This window comes from Sminthopsis crassicaudata, chromosome 1 (genome assembly GCF_048593235.1).
Source record: "Sminthopsis crassicaudata isolate SCR6 chromosome 1, ASM4859323v1, whole genome shotgun sequence".
Classification (NCBI taxonomy): Eukaryota; Metazoa; Chordata; class Mammalia; order Dasyuromorphia; family Dasyuridae; genus Sminthopsis; species Sminthopsis crassicaudata.
This window is the reverse complement of record NC_133617.1, coordinates 282145023-282166582: the sequence shown is the minus strand read 5'-3', so window position 1 is coordinate 282166582 and position 21560 is coordinate 282145023. Positions and strand designations below refer to the sequence as shown.

Genomic DNA, 21560 nt, shown 5'->3' with positions numbered 1-21560 from the left:
TCACTTTCCTCATCTGTAATATGAGCTGGAAAAGGAGATGGCAAAGCACTCCAGTATCTTTGCCAAGAAAACCTCAAACGTGGTCACCAACAATCAGACAAAATTGAAAAACAACTGAACAGAGAAGAGAATGGGCTGTTTTTTATTTGTATTTTTAACTTTTTTATTGATTTTTGAAAATATTGCCCAATTTTTCTCTGTATTTCTCTCCTCTCCTTCCCAGCAAAGAAAACGAGGCAGAGAAAATTTATCAGCCATTTCAGTCGCACTTGACAATATAATTGATGTTTCCTATGTAGATTTTTCCTGTAGAAAAGAATTGTATTTGTGCCCATATGCATGTATATGTGTGTAAGGTCAGTGTTATTTCTAATGAAATATGATTCAAATTTTCTCAATACGATTTTTTTCCCATGACATTTACCTAAACATGGAGCAAAAAACTACACTAGGTTTCATTTATAAAGGATGCGATCAAACTACATCTGAGCCAATCCCATCCCAATCTTCCGCCTCAGTTTTAGTAAAGTTAAGAAACATTTTTGAAGTGTTACTTGGGAATACAAATAAAGCAAAAAGATGATCCCTGACTTCAAGGTACTGTCATTCTACCAGGGGTTCTCAAACTCCTGCAGATGCGGCCCACCGAGCTGTTTATGGCAAATGGCTGAGGGACGGAGACAGAGTGAGTTTTTGTTTTTACTATAGTCGGGCCCTCCCACAGTCTGAGGGACAGTGAACCGGCCCCCTATTTGAGGACCACTGTTAGGCTTGATGGGACAAGGAGAAGAGAGAGCCCTGGACAGCCATCTCTCTCCTCCAATTAATTCCTTCCCATGCCTTGTGCTGGAATGCTATTAGTCTTTTCTCCCTAGCCAAATACTTTGTTCCAACATCAAAAAGAACAAGCAGCATTCATTAAGCACCTTCTGAGTTCCAGGTCCAGACATAAGTTTCAACTACCCCAATGTGTTATTTAAGCCCCAGAGTACGACGAAGTCCCTCAGCCTATAACTTTCTGCGTTCTCACCGTATAAATGTGGTATAAATTAAGGCACACCATCTTACGCTTTATTTTTAAGTGGGACTGGGTATTGTCTGGTTTGCCTCCTCCTCTACAAAGCAGAAACAAAACCAATCCAAACCGAGTCTCACAAAGGTAGCGCTTCCAGTTTTGTTCAGTTCAGAAATAAATCTTTTAAGAGCAAGCCCAGGAGACTTTCCAAGAATTTCTGGTTCTTCTAGTTTGTTCCCTGAAAGCCAAAGAGACATCGCTTTGTCAGGACTGGATGTCCCAATTCCGGGATGGCCGCGTGTATCCTCCTGCCTCCGGGATCCTGAGGGGGCGGGGGTGGGGTGGGGTGGTGAACGTTCCATTCTCCCTCCTCCTTTCAGATCTGGGAGGGTGGAGCGAACAATGAAGCCGGCGGCCGGCGGGGTTACCCCGAGGCTTTCGGCCAGGTCACTCGCAGATTTGATCTCTCTGAGCCCAGACTGGAGCAAATGCCGTAGCCTGGGAAAGAAAGGGGCGGAATGCCTCCAGGGATCAGCGTCCAGGCGCTGGGGGACAAGGGCGGAAGGCACGGCCGCAGCGCTCCGAGCTTGCCTGGCCAATGCAAAGGCAGCCCCCCTCCGATTCGGCAGCCCTAGAGCAGCGACAGAAACCTAGGCAGCAGGGGAGCCCGCAGGTTGGGGATTCTGCGGCGACCGCCAGGTGGCGCGAGAAATCCCGTGAACAATGGCCCGAGTTCCCCCACCACCCTGGTCCTCGGCCGCCCCAGCCATCCGGAATCGACCATTTGAGTCCGAAGAAAAGGGGGGCGGAGGGAGTTTTGAGCGTGGCGCGCGTGGAGAAGCCGCGGGAGAGGGGGCCGCGCGAACACCCAGGCCCGCCGCGGTCTACGGGATTTGTCGCGCCGGCACGCGGCCAGACTCGCGTGCTGGCGGATGGGGGAGGGGGGTAGGCGGTTGGGCCGGGAGGGGGCGCGCGGTTGGGAGGGTGGCGCGGGCCCGGGCGGGAGAGGAGGGAGGGAGGAAGAGAGGGAGGGAAGAAGGGAAGGAGGGAGGGAGGGAGTAAGAAGGGAAGGAGGAGGAAGGGGGGAGGGAAAGCGGGAGTGGTTGAAGCCGGCGGCGGCGGCGGCCGAGCTGGGTCAGTTCTCTTTAGTGTTTGCCAATGTTGGAGGTGTTTCCAAACTATCTCCGGGAAGAAGGTAAATCCTCCCCCCACCCCGGGGAAGCATCCGGAACCACCCCCGATCTCGCCACCAGCCCCGGCCGGTCGGGAGGCAGAGGGCGCTGGGGAGTCGCCGCCGAGCGGCGGGGGTGGGGCGCGAGGGCTCGCCTGGAGCGCAGCCCTGTCCCAGGCCCCCCCCATTCCGGAGCGGGCGTGGGGTGTGTGTGTGAGTGGGTGCGCAAGGTGGGGGAGGGGCGAGGGTACGCGCGCGCGGTGGTGTGTGCCTGCGTGTGCGAGTGTGTGTGTATGTATATGTATGTATTTGTGCGCTGTGGGGCGGGGTGCTCTGAGAACCTACGGAACCGGGAGCGAAGAACCGGGGTGGGGTGTTTGTACGCTGTGGGGAGAGATGCCGGGCTGGAGAAGAATGAATGGGCGCGGAAGGGGAGGAGGGGAATTGGGACAGGTGTCTTGAAAGGGGAAAAATGGGTAATTGAGAATGGAGAAGGCAAGTGAGGAGGGGACGCGCCTTCTCCGGGTTTGGGGACCCGGAGCTGGGGAGGTTGCTCCCCAAGGTCTTGGGGGAGGGGCACCAGGATTAGGTGAGAAAAAGCATTTAAAGCGCTGACTAGGTGCGGGGAATTTAAGGGAGTAGACTGAATGTGTGTGTATGGGGGGGGGGGGTGTAGAGGGGCGGGGAAAGGAGAGTAGGTGGAGACCAGACCTGATTGGGAGGCTTGAAAAGAGGTGGAAAGGACCTCCTCGGAGGGGCGGGGGGGCCGGGCCAGGAAGAATGAAAGGTAGATGGGAAACAAGATTTCCTAGGAAGAGGGGAAAGGGTTGATCTGGTTTTAGCAGGTCGAATTTGGGCCTGGGGGTGCCTGCTAACTTCATAGGGAAGAGAACAAGTTCTTGAACTGCAGGAAAGAAAATAGCTGGTGACAGTATCAGTGTAATAGGAAGGAAGCCCTCGGTGGTGGCTTTTTTTTCAATACCAGTGACCTTGCTGGGGCAATAGAAGAGTCAGGTAAGCTGACAAGGATCTGTTAAGAGAGTGAGCAATTTTAGAGAAGGGAGTTAGTGTATCATCTCCAAAAGAGATTAGAGGTGCATTGAGAATTGCAAAATGAACTGGTGGCAGCTGGAGAAACTTGAGTGAGAGAGGAACAAAGAATGATTTCCAGTTGGAGTCGGAGAGTTTATTAAGGAGTTTTAGTCTTATGAGTGGTCCCTCATATGTCAGAGGTTGGCTGGATCTTATTACTTCCTTCAGTGATGATTGGAAACTTCACTATTCATTTCAAAATCGAAGTAATTGAGCGATTCTGCTGCTTCCCCATAGATTTGGAGAGAAGCTGTATGTACCTGACTTGTATTGGTGGGAGGAGTAACCGACTAGGGGAAAAAATATTCCATTACAATTTCAGATTTTTATATTCTTCCAATAAAGAACTGTGAATCCTAAGTTTCAGTGTCAGTTTATTTATTAAATCAAAAGTCAACATTTTGCATCTTTCTGATATATTCATATCACTTTGACTAGAGATAACTTGGATTTATAGATTTGCTTTTTTATTTTGAATCAGGCCTGTATTTAATTTTTGAAGCAGTTTTCAAATACCAAAACCCTTTTGTTTTTTCTGTTGTGGTTCACTTAGTGTGCCACTTCTACATTTCACTAAGTCAAATTATTTGCTTTTTAGTGATCATTAGCAGGATATGGCCAATATTTCTCCACTGTTCTTGTTTTTATAAGAGCTAATAGCCTTAAACTTAAGGAAACTTTCAATATGATTCCAGTATGTACTTCATCATACACTTCAAATAGAACACTATAATTTTTTAGTTTTAGTATTAGTTGATACTAGTGTCAATCTTGTCATTTGAAGTTATTTTTCTTTTTATGAAGGAGTAATTAGTTGAAAACAATTTAGTGGTCTTATCTGTAGGTTTAGAATATCTGTATTTGCTATAAATTTCAAATGTTGATAGTTTTGGCTTAACATTCCTTAAATTAAGAATGATAGGAGTTTTAAAAAACACTAAAAACCATGATCCTTCCTTTATAAATTAAAGTGAGATAGCATGGTTTATTTTAGTCTAAAAAAAAGTCTAAGCTAGACTTCCTGGGCCTTCCTCTTACTCAGTACATCTTTCCTAATCTAGTATTGTTTTAAGAGTTAAGAGTGGAATGTTTAAGAGTTAGAGAAGGGGCAGCTACGAGCTACAGTGATAGAGCATCAGCCCTGAAGTCAGGAGGACCTAAGTTCAAATTTGACTTCAGACACTTAATACTTCCTAGCTGTGTGAATTCTGGGCAAGTCACAGTTGCCTCAGGGGGAAAAAAAAAAGTTGAGAGAACCTGAATTCTAGTCCTGTCCCTCATATTATCACAGGATAGTAGGTCACTAAATCCTTTTGAACTTCATTTCCCCCTTTATAAAATGAAGAAGTTGGACTAGGAGTTTTAAGTATCTTTTCCATGATTTATAATATCCATGATTTATAATAGTTTATTTTTGTTGCTAAGGTTTTAATTCCGTTAAAATAGATGTCTGAGGGAAAAAATATGAAATGGCAATCTTAAATAACAGGAAATCACCAAATTAGATTTCTCTTCGAAGTTTATTCAGATGTATGAAATCTACAAGTCATATGCAGACTGGTGTTACTCTTTCCATCCTGAATGCAATTCTCAGTAAAATGCTAGCTAGTAACAGAGTACCAAACTTGTATTCTTATATAAATAGTGAATTTATCTAGGTTAAGTTTTCAGATCTTTAAAATTATACACAGGTAGCTTGTTATTTAAATATAATCAAGCCTTGTAATGTTTAGCCTAGTGAAAGGTGAGAGGCATGCAGTTGAAGCCTTCTTGATACTTTGTATTGGAAGTGAACCTACTGTATTGTACATAATTTCACATATGAGTTATATTATAGCAAGTTTTAAAATTCCTGATTCCAGGGCCAGCACTCTATCAACTGCACTAACTGCCTCTTTTAAATTTCTTAAAATAGTTTATTAATTACTAGAAAGCCTACTTTATTCATACTGAGTATTTATATTTGTGTAAAAGTACATTGTTGGTATTTTTTTGAGACTTTTAAATCCTGAAAAATAAAAGTAAAGCGTAGATGAAGTCTAATTTATTAAAGGACCTTATGACTTTTTAAAAGATAACTATTCATTGTTGTTGAGTAGGATGGAGCTCTTTTGTGTTTTTCTTGGCAAAGATAATTTCTTGCTTTTTTTTTTTTTTTTTTTTTTTTTGCTGAGGTTGGGGTTATGTGACTTGTCCAGGATCACACAGCTAGGAAGTGTTAAGTGTCTGAGACCAGATTTGAACTCAGGTCCTCCTGACTTCAGGGCTGGTGCTCTATCCACTGCACCTGCTATTTCTTTCTTTAGCTGATTTTATAGATGAAGAAACTGAACCAACTTCCTGACTACAGGCCTTAGTACTATCTACTGTGCCTCCTAGTTGCCTTTCTAGTCATTTGATAGTGCTCTGTTAGTACAGTGCTTCATAATCTGGTACTTTGGAGGATTGTGAAATTATTTAAATAACAATTGTACTTTGATTGTGAGAGGGATGCTAATATAATTTTTAGAATGTTAGTGGCAATTTTAGAAGATTTTCAATACAATGAAAAATTTCAGTACATGGAGAGTAGTTTAATTTTTTTCTTGTAGCTGATTGTTTTATCAATGGATAGTAGTCATGTTCTTGGAGTCATTTCTAACAAGTTGGAGAAAAAATAGGAACCTTAGGTTAGGAGATTTTCCTAAACCTCAACTTTCCTATAGTTAGGAATCATAAGTACAATTCCCTATTATGTATCATTTATCATTTACACACACACACACACACACACATGCATGCCTCTGTGTATGCATATATGTACATACAAGTATACATATGTAGAAATCTACCCCTGATGCATACTGACTATGTGACTGAGCAAATCATTTAACCTCAAGTCTGTCGAGGCAACAGAGACTATAAGTTGCTGGTCAGGTATCTATCTGTAATGGTATAGGTTTCCTCACTGGTAATTCCCTACACTGAAAAAATCATAGGCTCTATGTGTATATAAAATATATACATGTATATTTCATATATATTTTGCATATGAATATATGTGTGGGTACACATATTGCTGTATGGCAAGTGGATAGATGACTTTGGAATCATGAAGAGCTGGGTTCAAGTCTGTTTGATGCATACAGTATACTGACTTTATGACCCTTGTATACATCATTTAATATCTTAAGTGCCCTTGGCAAATTGTAGAGCAGGTTCCTATCTGCATTGTTGGTGTTTGCTCTCTGTGAACTTTATATTGAAGAATAAGTCATACACACATATGTGAATGCATACATACATATATAAAGCAAGGTTATGGTATAGGTTTTTCTTTTTACCTCAGGGTTGGGAAGATCAAATTAAATGATATATATAAAAGTGCTTTATAAATGTCAGCAATTGAATAATAGCTATGAATGTCAGCTGTTATTCAATGAATGCTTAATAAGTGATGTTTATTGATTGATTAATAACCCAAAGCTGTGAAAAGAACTATACCTTAAAAGGTAGGGTATATAAATCATAGTAAACCTTTTTTAAAGGATCAATAAATCAACAAATAAACATTTATTATATATTATACACCAGGCATTGTGCTAAGTAATTTAGATGCAGCAACAAAAGTGAAATAGTCCTTTTTAGTTGTTTACATTCTAAGTTGGGAGACAAGTACCTATATAGGTATGTACATATAAACTGAAATATACCCAACATATACCACATATGCTTTTACTTATAAATATATATATATGCCTATATACTTGTACACATGTGCATACATATAATTATATATAATATGTACAAAATGTATAATAAAATATAAAGTATTTTTGTGAGAGAGTACAATAACAGCTGGGGAACTGGAAAAGACTTCTAGAAAGTGTTGATACAGCTGAATGTTAAAGAAAACTCCAGATTTACAGAAGAAAGAATACACTCCAGGCAAGGGAACATTGTGACAGAAGGGGAGGAAAGGGGAGATGGAGCATGTTTGTGTGGAACAATAAGCCAGTATATCTTGATTGCAGAGTTTATGGAGGACAGTTATGTGTAAGAAAACTGGAAAGAGTCAAGTTGTGAAGAGATATACATGTCACATGAAGAGTAAGAAGATAGAAACAAGAGTTGACAGTGGATGTCAAAATTTATAGAATGCTTCATGAATTTGTGTGAGACCATGGAATTGAGAAAAGTCCCAGTGTTTTGAACCTTGAGTGCAAGATGATGCTGACCCTAACAGTAATTGGAAAGTTTGGGAAAGGGGTTGGGAGGAAGAAATAATAAGTTATGAATTGGATTTGTTGAATTTGAAATGCCTAAAGGACATTAAATTTGAAATAGTCAATAGGCAGATTGTGAGGCAGGACTGGAGTGAAGGAAAGAGACTAGGGGATATATATTTAGATACCCATGGGAACTGATAAGATCACCAAGTGAGTGAATAGAAAGTCAAACCTTGGTATACACCTGGAATTAGTGGATATAAAGATGATCATTTTTTTTTCTACTTTCCAATTTCTTTTAATCAAATATATATCTTTATATATGCATATATTCGTGCATATATTCACATATGTGTATGTAACTTTGCATATATATATATTCAAAATTCAAAATTGTTGAATTTTTATATCTTAACATTTATATATAAATTTTTGTATACCTACATTACATGTATATATTTATATATCTTCTCATATATATATTTGTATATGCACTATGCACCAGGCATATTGTGTGTGTGTGTGTGTTTACTTATTTGTTAAACTTTTACAAGTGATGATGTTCCAACTTTCTGTAAAATGAATTTTTTTTTGTGATCAGTTAGTCTAACTCCCTCATTTTACAAAAGGGAGTACCTGAGATCTAGGGAGGCCTACAACTGATGAGAAATAGCATATTTGGGCACAGATTTACACATAAGAAAACTGTGGTGCTGTAGTAGTAACAGTACTGGACTTGAATTCAAGAAAATCTAGGTCTTCTTCTGCCTTTTTCTAGTGAAAAGTTGTGTGATAATGGGCAAGTCACTCTTCATATTTTTTTTTTTAAATCTTTGAAATAGGGATAAAAGTACTTGTACTACTTAACTGATAAGTCTATTATGAAGTTCAAATGAGATAATCCATGTAAATAACATGTCAAATTTTAAAGTGTGATAAAAAATGCCAGTTTTCATTGACTTTAAGTAAATTGGAAATCTCAAGCAGAATTATGGTAACATAGATGAAAAAGTTATAACCTCCAAATAAAATAGACAATGAAACCTAAAGAAAATAAACAAAGAGAAACTTGTGATGCTGTTGACTTTCTTCTCCTATAGCTTCTGATATCTCTTTTCTGGTTTTCCTGTTTGTTTGTTTGTTTGTTTTTTTTCCTGACTGCTTCTTTTTTAGCCTCCTCTGTCAATTCAGCATCTCTCTTCTGGTTCTACTTCTGAAAAATAGGCTTATTCTGAGCATGCTTTCTCCCCCCTTCTCCCTTTTCTATTTTCTCTTAGTAATTTCATCAGCTCCTCTAGGTTGGGTTATCATCTGCACTCAAATGATACCAAGTCTGCCTAGGTCCAGCCCAGAGGCACAGAGGAGTTAAGTGACAATTCCAAGGTCATGCAATTAGTGTGATAAGTGGCAGGAGAATATCTGGAGTTAATGGCATAAGCATTGAAATAAGAATAAATTGAGAGGTTATTAGTTTATAATACTAAAGTTAAGGGTTTTATGGATTTTGTGTTATTTTTAACATTTAAGATATTAAATTAAGATATAACTGGCTAACTTTGTTAATATGCTCAGAATTCATATACTTGAGAATTATTTTAAGAAGATAGTGTTAGAGATAGATGAGATTTATTTTGTTGACAAAAGATATTACCTCTTTTGAAATGCTATAAAGGGCTTCTTTCCTGCTATATTATGTGATGCAATATAATCCATGAATATCAAGCAGTCATATATTGTAGATCTTGGCATTTCTCCAAAAGCCTCTTCTAAACAGGACATTGTATTGTAAAGACATGTTAAAGAAGATATTTTCCATTTTTCTTTCTTATGACTGCAGATATAGGGAAGAATGCATTTTTAATTTTTTCCCTTTTCCTCATTTGAATAAATAAAGATTTAGATGGTGCAAGAAGTGCCACTAAAGTAAGAAAGGTCTACATCTTTTCCAATGATGATAATACATTAATGGGAAGAAGACATTTTAATAGGCCTCTTAATGATTTTTGTATTAGAATCATCTAATGACTGCTTTATAGCAATCTTTCCCACATGAAATCCTTCTAACAAAAGATTTTTTTTTATTCTAATAAGAATTTTTTAAAAATCTCTTTACTTCTGAAGTCATGATTTTGTCAAAGATAATGTTAATAACCAAGTATACTTGGAGGATCTTGGATGTTGATTTGCACCTAGCTTTTTGCATATTTATTGTAGCCCTCAAAAGTTAAGATTGAATTATAACTATAATTCCTGTTGATGTAGAGGACATGTAAGACTCATCATTAGCATTGTTTTTCTGAGATTGTGGTCAGACATCTCTATATATAGCAGTTATAGTATTGATTACATAGATGCAACAGGGAGAGTTTATTTCTTCATTTGCTGTTGGTTGAAACAAATCACAAAACACAACTTTATTTCTTTTATTTTTAGCAGCTTTGAAAATTGGAATTTGGATTAGGCCTAAAGGAGTTTCACTAACTGGATATACTTTTAAATGAGTTTCTGGAATTGCTTAGCAGAGATGAAAGAGAGATGAAGGTATCCCATTGTAACTAACAACATTTCTTCTTCATTTCATTTATTGTTGTTTAAATTGGCATAAGTGAGCTATATCAAAAAAATGGGGATAGTGTGGTTAAATATTAGATACTAGCAATCATTAAATATTAAGTTCCATGAGAAGCCTTATACAGGAGATGGTGTTTGGCCTGAGTTTTGAAGAACACTAGAGGTTATAAAAAAGAGAGGATAGGAAGAAGGGAATTCCAGGCATTGAGAATAAACTGTGTAAAGGTATGAGATGGGAAATGGGTATGCAGAACACAAAGAAGGCCAGTTTGTCTGGATAGTAGACTTCATGGATGGTAGTAATTTTAAGTAAAATTTTGCCTTCAGATGTTGAATTCAGTGCATTGAATTCTTTATAGCAGACTGGATGATTCACAGTTTTCACATTTAGTATTTTCCTATAAGATCAAATATTCTTTGTATTTATAGATATACCCTACATACATTCATGAGCAAACACAATACACATTCACACACATACATATATTCGATTCTACTTTACTTTTGATGAAATTGAATACTATCTTCTTAGAGATGAATGAGCTATCCTTCTGGTACAACCCAGTGAAGTTCTTGTTTTTCATTTAGCAGCTTCTGAATTTCCCCCTCATTTTCATCAAACCAGTTGATGTTTGCAAGTGTTCTGACCCTATGAGCAAGTGCAGTACTGTACACCAAATCTCTGAAGGCTGTCCACTCCTTTTCTGCTCCATTGTTGCCAACTGTATGTTGGTTCATCTTACTCACCAAATTAGCAACAAACTGTTCCCTCTCAGAGAAGCACTCTAATCTATTGACATCAATTCTTCTAATAGTCTTTTTGCTGTGAGGCCGCCATTTTTGAGGAATGTGAATATTCAGCTTGGAGAGGATAATTATGATCAGCCCAGTGCTCTGCACTACACATTGCCTTGGTCATTCTCATATCCTGTCTATCTCTTCTTACAATCACATAGTCTATTAAATGCCAATTTTTGCTGTGAGGGTTTTGTTCAAATGCCAAATATTTGCTTGCCAAAAAGATTATTTTATGGTGAACTCACATAGGACAGCGTTCACAAGGTAGTCAAAAAAAAAAAAAGTGATTCAAGGACATTCTCAAAGTATCTCTTAAGGACTTTAGAATGGACTGTATGACATGGGAGACACTGGCACAGGACCATCCATCATAGTGTGCCCTCATTAGAAGTGCTGTGCTCTATAAGCAAAGCAGAATTGAATAATTCCAAAAGAAACACAAAATATGCAAAATTAGAAAAGCTATCCTAAATGTTCATATGAATTATTTGTGTTCAACCCCTTTGGCAGAGTATATATATATATATATATATATATATATATATATATATATATATATATATATATATATATATATACACACACACATACATATATATATATATATACACATACATATATATATGATATAAATGATAATCACACATTTACATATATAGATATATGTAAATGTGTGATTATCATTTTTCTAAGATCAGTCAATAAGCATTTGTTAAGGCAGCTGTTATATGCCAGGCACTGTGCTAAGTGCTGAGGACACAAAAACAGGCAAAAGACAATTCCTGACTTCAAGAAACTCACAATCTAACGGGGAAAACAACAAGCAAACAAATTATATATAAATAAGCTATATAAGGAATAAGGAGGAAATTTTAAAAAAAAGGAAGGCATTAGAATTAAGAGAGATTGAGAAAGACTTCTTTTAGAAGATGGGATCTTGGTTGGGAAATTTAAAAAACCCAAGGAAGTCAGTAAATAAAGATGAAGAGGGAGAACATTCTCAGCATGGAAGAAAGAAAAGATACCCAATTATGAAGAGTAACATATTAGAAACTAAGTTATGTGATGATCAGTTCTGATGAAGATGGTTCTTTTCAACGAGATGATTCAGACCAGTTTCAATGGTCTTGTGATGGAGAAAGCCATCCACACCCAGAGAGAACTGTAGGGACTGGGTAAGGAGCACTACACATTATTTTTACCTTTTCAATTGTTGTTTGCTTGCATTTTTTTTTCTTCATTTTTTCCTTTTTTTTTGTCTGATTTTTCTTGTGCACCATGATAATTATGAAAATATCTATAGAAAATTTGCACATATTTAACATACTAGATTACTTGCCATCTACGGGAGAGAGTTGGAGGGAAAGGAAGGAAAAAAAATTGGGAACAGGTTTTGCAAAGATAAATGTTGAGAATTATCTTTGTATATGTTTTGAAAATAAAAAGCTTTAATGAAAAAAAGAAAGTTATAAGAAGACTGGAATGGTGGGAGGAAACTAGATTCTGAAGGGCTTTGAATGTCAAAAAGATTTGGTGTTGATTCTGGTGATGACAGGAAACCACTGTAGATTATTGAAGAAGGGATTGACATGATTGGACCTGTGATTTAGGAAAAACATTTCAATGGCTAAATGGAGTATGAATTTTTGTGAAGAGAGACTTGAGGCAGATTAACCCTTGAATAGGCAATATACCAGGTCTGAGGTGATGAGAAAAGAATATATTTAAAAGATGTTGTAAAAGTGAAAATGATAGATCTTGGTGACAGATTGGACATGAATATGGGAAGTGAGAGGTGCTGAGGATTTGAAGATGACTCTTAAGTGGTTAGTCTGAGGGACTGAAGAATGGTATTACCTACCCTCTACAGTAATAGGAAAAGTAGGAGGTGGGTGGGTGGGTAGGAGTCTCCGGGGAAAGATAATGAATTCTGTTTTGGATATGTTGGATTGAATTTAAACTATCTATTAGACATCCAGTTCAAGATGTCTAAAAGGCAGTTGGAGATGTGTGATTGGATGCCAGTAGTGAGGTTAGGATAGTTTAGGAAGATTTGAGAATTGTCAGCACAGAGGTAATTAAATCCAAGGAGGCTAGTAAATTCATTAAATGGAGTAATATGGAGGAAGAAACAAAAAGGGCCAAGGACATAATCCTTTGGGAAACCTATAGTTGGAGGGCATGATCAGGATGATGACTTTGAAAAAGAAAACTTAGAATGAGTGGTCAAATAGATTAGAGGAGAACCAGGAGAGAATAGTGTCCTGAAAATTTAAAGAGAAAAAAGTATCAGGGATAGATAGATAATCAACAGTATCAAAGACTGCATAGGGATTAAGTAACATGAAAATTAAAGACAGGCCATTTGTGATTTGGCAATTAAGAAATTATTGGTAACTTTGGAGAGAACAATTTTAGGGGAATAAGAATGCAAACTGGATTGTAAAAGGTTAAGAAGAAAGTAAAAGGTAAGAGAAGAGAGAGGGTAGAGCCACTTTCAAAGAATTTAGTCATAAGGAGCAGAAGAGATATAGGATTAATTATGGAGATAAAAGGTTTAGGTGAAGGTTTTTTTTTTTTTTTAAGAAAGGGAATACGGCATATTTCTATAGGTAAGGAAAGAGCCACTAGACATGAAGAGATTGAAATTAAGTGATATTCAAAATAACTGTTGATAGCATAAAATATTTGGGAATGTATCTACCAAAGGAAAGTCAGGAATTATATGAGCAAAATTACACACAAGTGTGGAAAGTGTTTTGCAATTTTGCTCATATAATTTGCTGACAAATAAAGTCAGATTTAAATAATTGGAAAAATATTAAGTGCTCTTGGATAGGTTGAGCAAATATATTAAAGATGACACTCCCCAAACTAATCTATTTATTTAGTGCTATATCAATCAGACTCCCAAGAAACTATTTTAATGAACTAGAAAAAATAACAAAATTCATATGGAAGAACAAAAGGTCAAGAATTTCAAGGGAATTAATAAAAAAAAATATCAAATGAAGGTGGCCTAGCTGTACCTGATCTAAAACTATATTATAAAGCAGCGGTCAGCAAAACCATTTGGTATTGGCTAAGAAATAGATTAGTTGACCAGTGGAATAGGTTAGGTTCACAGGACAAAATAATAACTATAGCAATGTAGTGTTTGACAAACCCAAAGATCCCAAAAACTGCTGGGAAAACTGGAAATTAGTATGGCAGAAATTAGTCATGGACCCACACTTAACACCATACACCAAGATAAGATCAAAATGGGTCCATGATTTAGGCATAAAGAACGAGATCATAAATAAATTAGAACATAGCATAGTTACCTCTCATACTTTTGGAAGAGGAAGGAATTTGTGACCAAAGAAGAACTAGAGATCATTATTGATCACAAAATGGAAAATTTTGATTATATCAAGTTAAAAAGCTTTTGTACAAACAAAACTAATGCAAACAAGATTAAAAGGAAAGCAACAAACTGGGAAAACATTTTTACAGTTAAAGATTCTGATAAAGGCCTCATTTCCAAAATATATAGAGAATTGACTTTAATTTATAAGAAATCAAGTCATTCTCCAATTGATAAATGGTCAAAGGATATGAACTCCAAAATATACGAAGGAACAAGGGGGCAGGGATGGGGATGGAGAAGCAAAGAGTGGGGGAAGAAGACTAGGGAAGGATCCTTGGGAGGAGGGTAAATAATAGCAAGACAAGTTAATGAGTAGAATTAAAGCAAAGTGAGCAGGAATAGGAAAGTTGTGTGTAGGGGAGATGGTATGTGTGTATGTATGTGTATATATCTAGATTATACATAAATAATTATTGCTTGGGTAGGGGATGAAGGAGAAAAAAGAATAAAATTTAAAAAGATGTACAACAGAGAACAAAAGAACAATTTACAAGGAAGTAAAGAAAAGATTTTTAAAAATAGTACATACGTTGGAATGAAGGTGTGATTGGAAGTTAAGAATTAGCATGGCACAATTGGTGAAATGTTATGGAGGCCAGGGACTCAATTCAAAAAGATATTGTAAGTTGAATTGGTTCCGTGAGGAGTCAAGATGGAGAAATTAAGAAAGAGTGGCTATTGCAGGGGAGATGACCTGGGAGGGGATTAAAAGAGGATGGAGGTCACAATGTAAGAGAATAGGATTTGGTAAGGAAAACAGAGAAAGGAAAACCAACAGATTGTGGTAAGAGGTGGTCTAATTGTAGGTGATGGCAAGATATAACCATTTTTTATGTGTGATTGACATGAGGTAGAAAAGTCGGTCATGGGAAGTATGTAAGTATATTTGAGTCAATATTCATGTTGAAGGTCCCTAATAGATGAGGGTAGAATAGAAGAGAGGAATGTCAGTGGAAAAACATTTTGAAACATGTACCAAATTCATTGAAATGAGAATGAAAGTACCTGGAGGTCTATAGACAGTGGCTACGAAGATTTTGATTGGATGGTAGACATGAATAGCACTCATCTCAAGGAAAGAAAGGTTACTGAATGAGACAAATAGGGAAAGAACCTGGAGGTGGTAATGGGGAGCAAGGAAGATTCCAATTCCCCTGCCTCAGAGCTAAAAGATGAAAGGAATGGAAGGAGAAAAGATTTAGGATGAAGGGAAATTTGTTACAGCAGAACAGGCATTCCAACAAGCACTGTGGAAAGGTATATTTGGTTAGAACTTTGGAATGGGAGGATTGAAGAGGTTGAGAATAAAGTATTTGGGTTGTAAAATATGGGGAATGAGTTTGGATCATAACTTACAGGCATTGAGAATCACTGGAACTTGGAGCTCAACTCATAAAGATGAGAACTTTTAGTTAATAATAACTGACCAATAGTCAACATATTAAACATTTTAATATAGCTTTTAAAAATGTAGCTGTAATAATCACCAGTGATTAGCAGGAAAGTATTTAAAGTGGTATTCTGACCTCAGCATTAGAATTGATTTCAGTTCTTTTGGATTTATTTTGAGTTATTAATAAAATTTTTTTAAAAAAATACAAGATTAATGTATTTGAAATATAATTGGAAAGGGAATGTTATAGACTTGATATTCATATCTGCCTAGATATGAATATGATATACTTATGATTCTTAATATAGTTTTGGTAAAATACCATTTCCTGATTCACTGATAATATTCTTGACATTTAAATTGTAGACATTCAACATGATTTCTATTGTCAGAGCACCTCTGTCCAAATCTTACCTCTATGACTTTGGTCAAATCACCTGAACCTTAGTTTCCTTGTAAGGATCAAGTGATAAAAATGCTTAGCACAGTGCCTAGAGCATAGTAAGCATTATGCAAATAGTAGCTATTATTTTTATTATTATTACTTAGAGCTAGAGGGGATCTCAATGATCTTATGATTTTATTTATTTTTGTTTGTTAACATCTGATTATTAGTATAGGATTATATACTTTGTATTAATTGGATTAAATTAGATAATTGTAAAACACTTAGTATAGTGCTGACCTATACTGGCACTAAATAAATACTTATTGCTTTTCTTTCTCTTCTCTATACCTTTAATAGCTTCTCATTGCCTATAAGGTAAAATACAATTTATTTAACCACTCACTGTATGTAACTCTCCATATAGCTCTAGGCTACCTTTTTGGCTTTATTTCATTCTACTTTTCTCCACATAAGAAGTATTCCAGATAATTGAGATTACTAATTATTCCTAGATCTTGTTCTGCCTTCTCCTGCATTTATATGTATATCCATGCCTACAGTAAATTCTTTCCACATCATTTATTGAAATAAATTCAATTTAACAATCATTTATTAAGTGACTACTATGTTCAAGGCATTATGCTAGTTGCTAGGGTTACAAAGGTAGACATGACATAGGCCCTGTTCTCAAGGAACTTACAAGCTAATGAGAAGGAACCAAAGACACAATTTATGTAAAGGAAAATGAGGGGGATATGCAAAGCAGAGGTCTATGAAGGTTGCTCCAAGAAATCTGGAAAGGAAAAGATTATTTTTATCCAGAATGGGGCAAAGAGGTACAAGGAAAACTTTCATGACACGGTGGGGAAGTCCATTTCAGGGAAAGAAGGCAGTATAAACAAAGGCACAGAGACCAGAACTTTCATGTGTAGAAGTTGGATGGAGAGAAATTCAATTTATTTATGTTAAATTTAAGTTTATTCTGAAGTTTTTATACTAAATAGGGTTTTTCGTCTGTGTTCAGACTGTTTTTTTTTTTTTTTTCTCTGATAAACTTGTCTGCTGCCTTACACCAGCCACTGTGCTAAGTACAGGTGTATGAGCACCGTTTTTATTCATAAGGAACTTACATTCTAATGAAGACAACTAAAATAAGAATAAATATAGCATAAATATAAAGTTAGCAATGTATTATAACTATTAGTTATCAACTATCTTCCATTCATCCACACACAAAGAGAAAAAAAAAACCCTTCCATTTTTAAAAATTGAATTTCTTCTTCTTCTTTATTTTAATCAACAGAAATCATCTTCATCCTTCCCTCATGCCCAAAAGAAAAACAAAATCTGTCACAAACCTGTATGTCAAGCAAGATATAACTGGCTATGCTTAAGAGGATAGGCATTCTCAAATTGATGGTACCCCTCCCCTCCTTCAATAATTCCATACTTTGATACTTCAAAAAGAGTTACAAATATTTTTGTTTGTCCTTAGAGTTTGTTTTATTTAGGACTAATCCCTTCCATAATCTAATCTCCCTCAAAATCCTCCTTCCCCTCCTTTCTCCTCCTATTTTGTGTATTTCTGTATCCAGCTTTGTGAGTTCCTCACTCCTTTTAACCACTTCAGATGAAAGTGAGGTTAGTGTTAGCTATTTCCCCTTTCTTAACCTTACTCTCATCCTTTTTGTTCAGATTTTTGCTTATATATCGTGATCATATGAGATAATTATCTGTAACCTTTCTTTCCCTTCCCTATCAATGCATTTCCTTTTCCCTTTATTTCAATTCTTCTTTAAGACCATCATTACGTAACAGAACTCCCAAGCTTTCTGTTTTGAACAAACTCCTGATTTTGATAGGGTTTAGAAGAGATATAGCCATCATTTCCTCTTCTAAAATCTAAGAACTTTATCCTTGTTTAATCCCTTATGATTATTCCTTTGTGTTTACCTTTTTATGTTTCTCTTCCCTCCTCTATTTGAGTGTCAAAGTTTCTCCACAACTGTGGTCTTCAGGAATTCTTGGAAGTCCTCTTTCATTAAAAGTCCATTCTCTCCTCCCCCCAATCTCCAACTCCTGCTTTTTAATATTATCCTCTATTTTGTTGGGTAAGTTATTCTTGGTTGTAGATCTATTTCCTTTGCCTCCTGGAATACTCTATTCCAAGCTTCCCACTCCTTTGCATTTCTTATGAAATTATATGTGATTTTGACTGTAGCTCCTCAGTACTTTCTTTACACCAAATTCTGTGTGTGTGTGTGTGTGTGTGTGTGTGTGTGTGTGTGTGTGTTCTTTGGTTAGATAACAGTTAGATTCAGGAGATATCTATCTAGCTCTTTCACTTTCCCCTTCATATTTGTGTACTCTTTTTTTATTGTGTTCTGTTTATTTGAGATAGTATTATCTTTTTCATTTTTTTTCTCTAGTGGATTTCCTTTTCTTTTGTCTCTTAAAATTCACTGTTACCTTCTATATTAGGATTTTGAATGTAAACACTTTATTATCATTCATTACTTAGGTCAAATATATTTATTCTCTTTTTTTCATAATCCTGTTGTTTGCTTTTCAAAATTTCTACTCAGTTTTAGTCTTTTTAATCATGAATTTTTGAAATTTTGTTTCCCTTTCTAATCCCATTTATATTCAGTTTTTCAGTTGGTTGGTTGTGAGCTTTTGGAATTTGGAATATTGTATTTCAAAATTCTAATGTCATGGTCATTATATATCTTGTATGACCCTGAATGTGGCTCCTTTATGCTTGTTACCTTTGGCTGCTAGGCATATATATATATATATATATATATATATTTTTTTTTTTTTTTTTTGACTTAGAAGCCCTGGCTCCTAGGCATATATATATATATATATTTTTTTTTTTTTTTTTTGACTTAGAAGCCCTGGCTCCTAGGCATATATATATATATATATTTTTTTTTTTTTTTTTTTTTTTTGACTTAGAAGCCCTGGATTTTGGTTGTGACTTTGTTGAGATTTCATATGGTGATTGATTTGTGGATTCTTTTAATTTTCATTTGGCCCTTTTTTTCTACTGGGTCAGGACTGTTTTTTAAAACATGATACAATGTTCAAGTTTTTTGGAGGGGCTGTGATTTTCTGGCAATCTGATTATTTAAAAATTTTCTCTGGTACAATTTCTAAGCCAATTGTTTTTGATAGCAAATACTTTGCACTTTTGATTTTGTTCTTATTTCTTGTCTTGTCTGTTGGCGCCATTCTAATTATCAGACATTCCAGTCTCAGTACAGTTTGTTACTTGAAATACACATTAATTGTCAGTTATGAAAGATAATGAACTTTTGATGTATCATTCTAACCAACAAGTCCTAGTAGGAGCTGAAATGTTTCAATCTGTTATGATATCCTAGTTTTTTGTTAGAATGTGATTTTCAGGTAATTTGATGATTTCTTTTTTTTTAGAATGATTTCCAGGTCAGTTGCTTTTGATAGCAGATACTTTGAATAGTTTTTAACTTTAGTAATCTGCTTACATCATTATGTTTATGCTTTCTAGGAATAACCTTTCTATATTTTCTAGTCCTTAACTGCTGTTCTAAACTTCCAGATTTCATAAGTGAATTCATGTTGTTTAGCCATTTGTTTACTTTTTGGCATATATCTGGTTGAATTCTTGTGACTGACATCCACAGAGGACCTTTTACTTCTCTTTTTAGATCTTTAACCACTTTTGGTCACATTTGTCAAATGCCTGTTATCAACCTTTATTATTGTTTAGTGAAGTGACATCTTGTTTCAAAAGTATTTTTTTAGATTTTTGAGTTGCTTATAATGTGCTCTTAGAGTATATATTAATTTTCTTTCTTTTTTTGGGGATGTGTGTGAAAAAACATTAAATTTCCTATAGTTTCCTTTGTATGATAGAATGTACTTTGTTAATATTGTAAAAGATATATCATATCATGTCAAGTGTTTTCAATGTGTTCTTCCCTCTAAGCTTTGATCTCTGATGGCATTAAGTCATACTTATAAGCCATATAATCCATACTTATATATAGGACATTCATATTTATTCATCTACCATATAAGCATGTAATTTACATAACATGTTCAGTCATAGAAACTTCAGTTGTTGTTCAGTTGTTTTTCAGTTGTGCCCAACTTATTAAGACCCCATTTGGGATTTTCAAAGCCCTAAGGCTTGTCAAAGATCCCAAGGAATGCTTTGCCACCATCTCCTTCTCCTGTTCATTTTACAAATGAGTAACTGAAGCAAACAGGATTGATTGAGTGCCTTGTCCAGGATCATACAGTGGTAAGTGTCTGAGGTCAGATTTGAATTCAGGAAGATGAGTATTCCTGATTTCAAGCCCAGTATTCTCTATATTATTATTTACTCCATTTAGATAGATAGTTTCTAGCTTTAAATCTGCTGAAGATATATTTTCTTCTTGCTCTTGTTTTCCCTCTTCCTGGTTGGAGATGCAAGACAAATACCTAAATTAAAAATGAAATGAGAATTAAATAACAATATAAAATAATAACACAAGGCATATCATAGGATCACAGAAAACTGGAAGGGAGCTTAAGAAGCTTGTAGTACAACTCCCCCATTTCACTGTTGAGCTATCTAGTTATTGATAGAAAGAATTCAGAGGAGGGAGAGTGTTTAAAGAAGGTTTTATGAAAGAGGTAATATTTAAGCTATGCTTTTGAGAAGAAATGGAATCTTAATAAATATAAAGGACATTTATGGCAGGGGAAATGACATGTTAAGTCACAGGGCAAAGATTCAGTCAGCCAACAAATATTTATTAAGTACCCAGTTTGTGACAAGCACTCTATTAAGACCCAGGATACAAAGAAAGGTAAATGACAGTCTCTGCTCTTAAGGGGCTCTCACAGGCTAATAATGGGGGAGGCATCATGGAAATAATTGTGCAAACAAGATACATGCAGGATAAAATGGAAATAATGAACAGGGGGAAAGCACTACAATTAGGGATAAGGAAAGGCTTCCCATAAAGATAGGATTTTTAGTGGGACTTGAAGGAAATCAAGGAAGCCAGGAGGCAGAGATGCAGAAGGAGAGTATTCCAGGTATGGTACAGCCACAATGTAAAATGCCCAGAGTTGGGTAATGGAGTATTTTGATCAAGGAATAGCAAAGCAGCTAGTATCATTAAATACTAAGTGTATGTGTTTATGGTGATGATGGTGATAGGGAAAGTACAAGGTAGAAAACTGGAAATGTAAGGGGGACAGGTTATGAAGGGTTTTAAAAGCTAAACAGAGCATTTTTTATTTTGATCTTGGAGATGAAAGGAAGCCACTGGAATTTATTGAATTGGGGGGATTATTGAGGGGAGGTTATTATATAGCTATACTAATATGGTCAGATCAATTTGATAGCTGAGTGGAGAATTTATTGGAATGGGAAGAGATTTGAAGCAGAGGGACCAACCAGCAATTATTGAAATACTCCAGGAGCAAGGTAATGACAGTGTCAGAGGAGGGAAATCAATATATGCAA

The 21560-nt window shown here is 36.1% G+C and overlaps 1 protein-coding gene across 9 annotated transcripts in view; it reads left to right on the top strand.

Annotated features, from left to right (window-relative positions):
* Positions 1-2083: 2083 nt before the first annotated feature.
* STAU2 (staufen double-stranded RNA binding protein 2) overlaps positions 2084-21560 on the top strand; it is a 454831-nt gene continuing 435354 nt past the window's right edge. For 5 of the 9 annotated variants that reach the window (XM_074278883.1, XM_074278881.1, XM_074278885.1 and 2 more), the window contains exon 1: positions 2084-2210. The gene's annotated coding sequence lies outside the window, so the exon portion shown is untranslated. The remainder of the gene's footprint in view (positions 2211-21560) is intronic. The other 4 variants (XR_012484345.1, XM_074278888.1, XM_074278882.1 and 1 more) reach the window with 1 other exon arrangement.